At 38.1% G+C, this 9802-nt stretch overlaps 1 non-coding gene across 1 annotated transcript; it reads left to right on the top strand.

The window, feature by feature from the left end:
• The first annotated feature begins 3043 nt into the window (after positions 1-3043).
• LOC128291380 (small nucleolar RNA R71) lies at positions 3044-3150 on the top strand. Its single transcript, XR_008281154.1, has one exon. It is a non-coding gene; the product is annotated as a small nucleolar RNA R71 (small nucleolar RNA).
• The last annotated feature ends 6652 nt before the right edge of the window (positions 3151-9802 follow it).

The following is a 9802-nucleotide window of genomic DNA, read 5'->3' as shown; positions in this document are numbered from 1 at the left end:
TGTCCCGAAAATAGCATGGAAAAACAAAACTAATTAGGAATATTTCATGAGACTCGCGTACTAAATGAAGAGAACAAAACTAAAACAACTAAAGCAATTATATCAAGTCATTAAAATAGGGCTATGAGAATAATACGACGGGAAAATCTAATGCATGAATGTATGTGGGTAAACATAAAATCCATGGAAACAAGAAAAATGGATGAATGTAGTATGAAAAAATGGAAATATTCTTTAATGACAAGCATGAGTATTTCTATTATTCTACTATTAATATTCACTTAAAATAGTCAAATAGACCAAAGAAAACATGAAATAGGTAAAATATATAAAGAGAATTGAGAGAAAAGAGTAAACAAACGCAAAAGGGAAAACCTTGAGTCGTCGAAAATAGTGTTTTAGGCAGCACACGGGCGTGGTAGGCAGGGCGTGGAGATACAGTGGCTAGGGTTAGGGATTTTTGGAGAGGGAGATGATGAATAGTAAGGGGTTTATATAGATGTTGGGGCATACGGCCGTGCTGCACGCCCGTGTGCCCTAATTTTTTCCCTGTGTTTCGTAAATTTTAAAATTAGGCGCGTCTGACATTCACCCCACACCCATGTTCCTTGGGCGTATGGGTGCACACGGCCGTGTCGCACAGCCGTGTCTTGCTTTGTTCGCTTCCCCACGCACATGTATGATAGCCCACGCCTGTGTTCTTTTTGACAGTGTCAACCATGGGTGAATGACACAAGTGTGTCGTACGCCCATGTTAAATTCTCAGTTTCAACCATGGTTTCAAGACACAGGCGTACGTCTCATGCCCGTGTTGTTTTGGCAGTTTCGCCCATGACCATGTCGCATGGCCGTGGCAACTTATCGCATCCCGTGTTGGAGAAAAACTTTTGCCCTGTTTTCACACGGTCGTAGGCATGCCCGTGTGCCTGGCCGTGTGGATGGGAAAACCCAGTGTTTCAGGACTCAGGTAGTAGGTTAAATGTGAAAAACTAGAATTTAAATAAATCATTACTGTTAGTGCTCGGGTTGCCTCCCAAGAAGCGCTTATTTATAGTCTAAGTTTGACTTACCTCTCTGGTGTGTGATTATGGTGGCTCGAGGAGTTTACACTCCTCATCCCTGCTATCAACTTCTTCAATATAAGGTTTAAGATGAGTATTGTTTACCTTAAAAGTGTCGAATTTGGGATGAATTACCTCGACTGTACCATATGGGAAAAATATTGAGTACCGTGAGAGGAATTTCTTCATTAGGTTTAGAAGTGGCAATGCGAGGGTCTTCTGCATCTAGTAGTACTTTGTCTCCAACCTTAAGTTGATTTGGTGCGTCATTGAGCTCATCTTGGCTCGGTTTCAGTTTATCGGGTTTTCTCAGTTTCTATGTCCGCCATTCATCTAGTTCCTCGATTTTTAGCCTTCGTCTTCATGGATAGGTCTTTTTTTTTGTTTGAACATGGCTCATATGCGTTCTTCAAAACTGTTTCTTACACAGAGGGTTTCACCACATGATCAGTACTAGTAGAATGATTTATACAACCACCTTCAATTTTTGATGTGTTGCTCGAATTACGAGCTTGAAGGGTGATTGTTTCGTCTCCCACACAAAGTGTGAGTTCACCTGTACCAACATTAATAATGGTTCTAGTAGTCGCTAAAAAGGGTCATCCTAAAATCAAAGGTGCGTTACTATCCTCTTCCATGTCTAGAACAACAAAGTCTACTGGGTATATAAATTTATCGATCTTAACAAGAACATCTTCAATGATACCCTAGAAAATCTAATGGTTTTATCAGCCAATTGAATGTTCATCCTTGTTTGTTTGGGTTTCTCAAGACCTAGTTGTTTAAACATTTTGTAAGGCATGACAGTGATACTAGCCCCTAAATCAGCCAAGGCATTATTTATGTCTACGCTACCAATTAAACAGGGAATCGTAAAACTCCCTGGATCTTTTAATTCGTTAGTCAGCTTATTTTGTAGTATGCTGAGCAAACCGCATTTAGTTCCACATGTGACACCTCATCCAACTTCCTCTTATTTGTTAAAAGCTCCTTTAAGAATTAGACTGCGCTTGGCATCTGCGAAAGAGCTTCAATAAATGGTAAGTTAATATGTAACTTCTTTAATAATTTAAGGAATTTACTGAATTGTTCTTCTGTGCGGTCTTTCCTTGTCGCGTTTGGGTATGGAACACGAGGTTTGTACTCTTTACTTACTGGTTTCTAGTCATTGTGGTCCACCTCACCCTTACCTTTACTTACTACAGTTTCTTGCCTCTATTCTCGTTCAGGTGCAACTAACCCTTCCTCATCTTGAATGGTAATTGCATTGATTTGATCCCTTGGGTTAGATTTAGTGTTACTTGGCAGGCTAACTTGTGGTCATTCAGATATCAATTTAGCGAGCTGACCTATCTGAGTTTTGAGCCCTTGGATCGACACTTGTTGATTTTTAAGTGCTGTCTCGGTATTCTGAAAATGAGTTTTTGACACCGAGATGAATTTTGTTAGCATCTCCTCAAGGTTCTACTTTTTCTCTTGTTGGTAGGGTGGTTGTTGGAAGCCTGAAGGTCGTGGTGGTCGCTGGTTCCCTTGGCCTTCCAATGAGAAATTTGGGTGGTTCCTCCAACCTACATTGTAAGTATTACTATAAGGATTATTTTGAGATCGAGGATTATTACATATGTAATTTAACTACTCGTTCTCCATGTTGTGGCCATAAGGTGGGTATTCTGAATTGCTTGATTCACCTCCATTTTCCTCGCACTGCATTACTGGGTAAACCTGTGAAGAACTAAGAAAAACATCAATTTTCTTATTCAAGAGTTCTACCTGATTAGAGAGCATGGTGACCGAATCGATGTTATAAACGCCAGCTACTTTTGTTGGCTTTTTTCTCATGACTTGCCACTGATAATTATTCAGTGACATCTCTTCTATAAATTCATAAGCATCTTCAGGTCCCACTAGCGGCTGCGTCAACCATTTGTCGAGTCGAAGGATTTAGGCCATTATGAAATGTTTGAACCTGTAGCCAGAGTGGTAACCCATAGTGAGGACATCTTCTCAAGAGGTCCTTGTATCTCTCCCATGCATCGTAGAGTGTTTCTAAATCCATCTGCACAAAAGAAGAGATACCATTACGTAATTTAGCCATTTTAGCCGGCGGAAAATATTTTAATAAAAACTTTTCCGTAATTGTTCCCAAGTAGTGATTGACCCTTGTGGTAACGAATTCAACCACTGTTTAGCCTTATTCCTCAACAAAAAAGGGAATAACCGAAGGTGATGGCGTCATCAGAAACGCCATTAATTTTAAATGTATCACATAGTTCCAAAAAGTTTGCCAAGTGAGCGTTGGGATCTTCGTCCTGCAAACTATCAAACTGAACAAATTGCTGTATCATTTGAATTGTGTTAGGTTTCAGTTTAAATGTATTTGCAGAAACAGCAGGCCTAACTATGCTCAATTCAGTTCCTGTTAAAGAAGGTTTAGCATAATCATATATAGTGCATGGAGCAGGGTTCTGATTAGCAGCAATCGTAGGAGGTAGCGAATTTTCTTGGTTTTCAGCCATCTCCTCGGTTGTGGTTGAAGTATCATCCTCTTACTCTTCCTCTGTGTATCGTAAGCTTCGCCTTATTTCTCTTCGGTTTCTGCGAACTGTGCGATCGATCTCACTATCAAATAGTAATGGTCCTGACGCGTTTCTTCTGGTCATAAACTAGGAAAACCTGTCAGAAGAGAATAAATGAAGAATTAGAAAAGAAAATAAAAATTTAAATTGCAATAAAAGTAAAATGGCTAAAGTAATAAAAATCAAGTGTTCCTAATATACTAGTTCCCCGGCAATGGTGCCAAATACTTGATACGTGATATTCACGACAGGTTTTAAATATTTATAATTAATCGTTCTTGAAACTAACTATTATCACGATGAAGGCAAGTGTACATATCAAACAGTAGTATAGCTTTAGCAAGACCGGATTATCGAACCCAAAGGAACCAAGAGTACTAGTAATTACCTTCTTTTTATTATCTAGCCTAAAAATTAAGGGATTTGGTTATCTAAACTAATTACTAAACTAAGAGTGCACAAAGAGAAATTGGGGAAAAGCTTTTAGGAAAATTCAATTGATTAAGACAATACCCGAGGAAAAATCCACCTAGACTTCACTCGTTATTTGACTCTGAATCAAACGCTTTATTCATTTGACTTGATCCGTAGAAATCCCTAAGTTATATTATTATCTCTCTTGAGACTAATAACGTCTAACCCTAGGTTGATTAATTTTAATCTCTTTCTAATTAACACCTAGTATTGCATTAACTCGATCTATGGATCCCCTTATTAGGTTTCACCCTAATCCGAAAAAATCTTATCACCCTATCTCTAGGCGTGCAATCAGATTCGCTTAATTATGACAAATTTACTCTTAGACAGGGTCTGTTCCTCCTCCAAATAAGAGCATTAACTTGAATCAATATCCTGAAATATTAAAATAAGAATTAAGAACACATAATTAAGAACAAGTCAAATATTTATCATACAATTCAGATAATAATAACAAGATTCATCTTAGGTTTCATCCCCCTTAGGTATTTAGGGGGTTTAGCTCATAATTATAGAAGAAAACATCTCAAAAGCATAAAGATAACAAAACATAAGAAAAGCCAAAACTCCTGAAGGAACTTGAAGGGAGATATTCAGTCTTGATAATGAATCCGGCTTCTGAGATGGATCAATCAGCTTTCCTTGAGTAATTCCCTGCTTCCTACTCTGTGTCCCTATCCTAAATGCCTCCTTAGGTGTTTAAATAGGCTTTAGAATGCCTAAGAGCCCTCAAAATTGGCCTTTTTCGAATAGGGTTATACTTGGGCTCTGTAGGGACACGCCCATATGCGATTACTCCAGCCCATGGTCAAGACTGTTGAATAGGCATGGGCATGTAGTCTACCCGCGTAAGTCATGCTTCGATCCTACTAAAGGGACACGGCCGTGGGACATACCCGTGTGAGGAAGCGTAGGCCGTGTTGATTTACCATGTGGGTCCATTTTCTTTGTTTTCAGCCTATTTCTCGCTCTTTTTACTCTCCTATGCTCACCTAAGTATAAAACATGAGATTAAAGAATTAGAAGCATTGAATACACCAAATCTAAGGAGAAACCATCCATAAATATGCTAAGCATGGGATAAAAACATGTATAAATTACAGCTTATCACAAGGCCATATAACCATTAAAAGCATACACAATTTTGCATCACAAACCATTCACTAAAACTAAGCACAAACATACCATTTGCTAGCCAACTCTCATTGCACAACATATATACATATCAAAGCTTAAATACATAGACATTCTAGCCTATACATGACATACTTAAAAATATTTACACTTTCAAAAGTACCAAAATGAGTTTGATAGTATGGTGACAATTCCTCGACTATCTCCGAGCCTTCAGTATCTATGATAACTGTAAAACAGATAGAAATCACACCGAGTAAGCTACAAAGAGCTTAGTAAGCCAAATACAATTGGTTTAACTATTAAATTATATAAAGTACAAATCAATAGCAAGAATTCATAACCATTTCACAGAATAGTTCATGAGCCTAACCATGCTCATTTGCTTATATACATGTCATGTTTCATTTCCATTATTTCATACATACTTCGCATTCATTATTTCACAGAAACAAAGTCTTTCATTTTCAGAAATTTAGTATGATACAAACATACCTGTATAGATTATACATTTCATATATTCATTCCCATATCTCGTACTCTATCATCAAACGGTTTAGAAATGATACAAATACTCATAAACGGGTACAATGCTGACTTCTCGGATGTGGTCTTACATGTAATTCAGTATCGATGCCTCTGTCCCAGATAGGGTCTTACACAAAATTAGATACGATGCCTATGTCCCAGACATGGTCTTACACATAAATTTGAAATCGAGGCCTGTGTCCCAGACACGGTCTTACACAATAACTCAGATCAATGTCAACGTTCTTTTAGAAACATATAGAGCTTTTCAGATACTAGCATATTATCAGAGTTTACTCAAAATTTATTCATCAGGCTCTCAAGGTTGTCCAATACAGATTACATTTTGTATGCACAGAATTTAGTCAATTTAACAGGTAATTGTAATTTGACTTACCTCGTACGAATTTCGGACGGAAAGGAGTCGACTATTCGACTATTTTGGACTTCCCTCGATCTAAGTCTGATTTTCTTTGTTCTTGATCTAATACAATTCAAATTCTACCATTCAATCATTCATTTCATTCAAAATAATCCATGAACACATATTTAGGGCACTTTGCATTTTAGCCCTTACATTTTCACACTTTGACAATTTAGTCCATTTTTCACAAAATCACAAATATGCAAAATTCACCAAGACTATAGCTTGGCCAAATATACATAGCTTCTATACAAGCCCAAATAACATATTTAATTCACAATTTAGTCCGTCAAAACCTCATTTTCACAAATTAGCCCAAATAGCTCTATTTCATAAAAAATTTAACAACAAAGCATGATAATCTCACATATATCTTTCATAATCCATATAAAAACATTACAAAACTCATATATTCATCAATGGCACATTTCATAATCTTCAACAGAACCAGAAATCCAGACATGGGTTTTGAAGAACACAAAGCAACAATTACAGAAACGTAGAAATTATCAAAAACCGAACTCGAATGAACTTACAATTTAAGCATGCAAGTGCCGAATCTAAAAATGCTTCAATGGCTTTCTTTTTCTCCTTCATAATCGGCCAAGAGGTAAATTTTGCATGGCCATTTATGTTTTGTTTTTATTAAACAACATATATTAAACCTTTTACTAAAATACCCTTGCATTTAAACATTAATAAACCATTTACTAATGTCCAACAAAGTCATTTAATACATTACATGGTCAAATAACTACATAAGGACCTATTAGTCCAAAGCCATTTCAAATACATACATTAAACATGTAGCATGCTAATTTCACCTTTTATGCGATTAAATCCTTTTTCATAATTAAGCACAGAAACAGACAAATTAAATCACAAAAACTTCACAGATAAAAATTCACATAGCATAGACATAGAAAATAATATTAAAATATTTTTTCAAAATTGGTTACATGGTCTTGAAACCACTGTTCCGACTAGGGTCTAAATCGGACTATTACACTGAGGAATTGGAGGAGGTGGAGGAGGTGGAGCATTAGGATTCACCCGAATAAACTCCGAGTACCAGGCATCCATTATGTGGAGGTAAGCTTCTCCAACTCCTCCGCCTTGACTCATCATCACGGGCTCGCTATCTACTGGCGCGGTCCCTTCAGCGGGAGCCGGCGCATTACTCTCCATATCATCTGTCGTAGCTACGTCAGGATCCATTTACTATATGAATAAAACATAATTTATCTCGTCAGGAGTCGTCACACTATCAATATACAGTTATGGCATGTATAGCTAGACTAGTACTCAAGCCAAGCTAGTCCTAGAACTGACTAAACCATGCTCTAATACCACTAAATGTAACACTCCACACCCGTACCCTATGTTGAGATATTATATGAAGTGTTACCTACCTTGAACATATGCATTCCTACGTTTTTGAATCATCAAGACCTAGTCAAATTTAAAATTTTGTCTAAACTTCTTCAATATGGCCTATGAGACTCCAAACGTTTATTTAAAAACCAATTAGGACCAATTTGGGTCCTTCAACGAACTCTAAAAAATAACACTAGACGTAGGGGCACACGCTCGTATGGGAGGGGCAAAACGCCCGTCTGACCAATTCGACATGGTCGTACTATTGGCCCGTGTGACTCACACTGCCTAAGCACACAGGGACACACCCGTGCCCCTTAACCGTGTGAAATTAGTTTCAATTTTGAACCTATAGGGGTTTTCACACGGCTTGGCACACACCGGTGTCCATGGCTCGTGTCCCTTACATAGCCATGACACGCCCATGTCTTAGTCCATGTGTAAAAACCTGGACATTCTATTTCTGACTTCAGCAATTCTTAAGGGTCACACGGCTAAGGCACACGCCCATGTTCTAGGCCGTGTCCTTCACACGACTGAGACACACGACCGTGTCTTTGCCCGTGTGTTTACTATCATGCATACTACTTGCAATTTTTACGTGTAAGGGACACATGGCCGGATCACACGCCCGTGGGGCATACCTTGTGTCATACATGGCCTAGACACACGCCCGTGTGTCTATCCGTGTGGGCAAGAATAAGGCTATCTACCAAGCCTCTTTGTCACCCTTACTCACATAACGTACATAAAATCAATCAACACCAATACAAGAATGATCCACATAACTAAAACAACCATAATGGACAACTTTCCACATATGCAATATACTCATCCATGAAAATAACATCTTTTGTGTATATATAACAAAATGAATATTAGCCCTCATTCAAGGCTTTATACAAAATAAAGGGTTTTAACCCAAGCCAACACATTTGGCCAATTCCCAATGACATAAAACATTAAAGCCTAAGCCCCATACATGCCATACTAAAAATAAGTAATCAACTATACCGAGTGCTTCAGCTAATAGTGTGATTGTTGGCACCAACGTCCGTTGGTCCTCGAGCAATCTAGGCGGCACTATAAGAAAATGGAAAGGATTAGGGTAAGCATAAAGCTTCGTAAGTTGCATGCAATAAACATAACAACAACTTTACCATTCATCATCATACTCATAATACTTAAGTAGGCATAGGCACAACTTACTCATCACTAGCCAATACATTTCACATAGCATATATGTAGCTCATGTCTCATACATTTCAAATGAGTACCTGTACCACTCACAACATGGTTATACTTTTCTTGATTAACTTAACCTGTAACTCATGCCATTGAACCATTAAGAATGCTATGAGATATTCATTAAGCCTCAAACATAGGGTATAATGCCAATGCCATGTCCCAGACATGGTCTTACACTGACACATCTTGTAGCCGATGCATGTCCTAGACATGTCTTACACTGGCTTACATCTCGAGGCCGATGCATGTCCCAGACATGTCTTACACTAGCTCTCGTTTCAATGTCGATGCCATGTCCTAGTCATTGTCTTACATTGGCTCTCATAATGTGGCCAATGCATGTCCCAGACATGTCTTCCACTACCACACAATTAACCCAAATGTCATGGCATGAATATCCAATTTGTTCCTAAGGTTCACCGGGAAGTTCTACTATCCTAAGATTCATCATACATGATCATTTCTGTAACACCCCGTACCCGAGACCGTTGCCGGAGTCGGACACGAGGGGTTTCCAGACTTAAATCACTTGCTTTCACAGTCCATTTTAAATATTTCTAGGCAGTTGGCTAACTGCGTCACTATCACTTTAAAAATCATATCTTGAGTTCCAAAACTCGAAAATCAGTTTCATAAATTTTTTTCCTGAAACTAGACTCATATGCCCATCTACAAATTTTTTTCTAGGATTTTTGGTCGGGCCAATTAGTACAGTTTATTAGTTAAAGTCTCCCCTGTTACAGGGTGCGACTACACTGACCTTCATGCATTACGATTCGGATATCTCCCTGTACAGGGCTTCAATACTGATTCCGTTTATTTCTATAGAAACTAGACTCAAAAAGGAATCTATACATATATGGCATGACTTCTAAATGTCTCTGGTTAATTTATAATGAATTTCCAAAGTCGGAACAGGGACTCTAGAAACCGTTCTGGCCCTGTCTCACGAAGACTTAAATATCTCTTAACATACT

Source organism: Gossypium arboreum, chromosome 3, assembly GCF_025698485.1.
Source record: "Gossypium arboreum isolate Shixiya-1 chromosome 3, ASM2569848v2, whole genome shotgun sequence".
Taxonomy (NCBI): domain Eukaryota; kingdom Viridiplantae; phylum Streptophyta; class Magnoliopsida; order Malvales; family Malvaceae; genus Gossypium; species Gossypium arboreum.
This window is presented reverse-complemented; position numbering and strand designations above follow the sequence as displayed.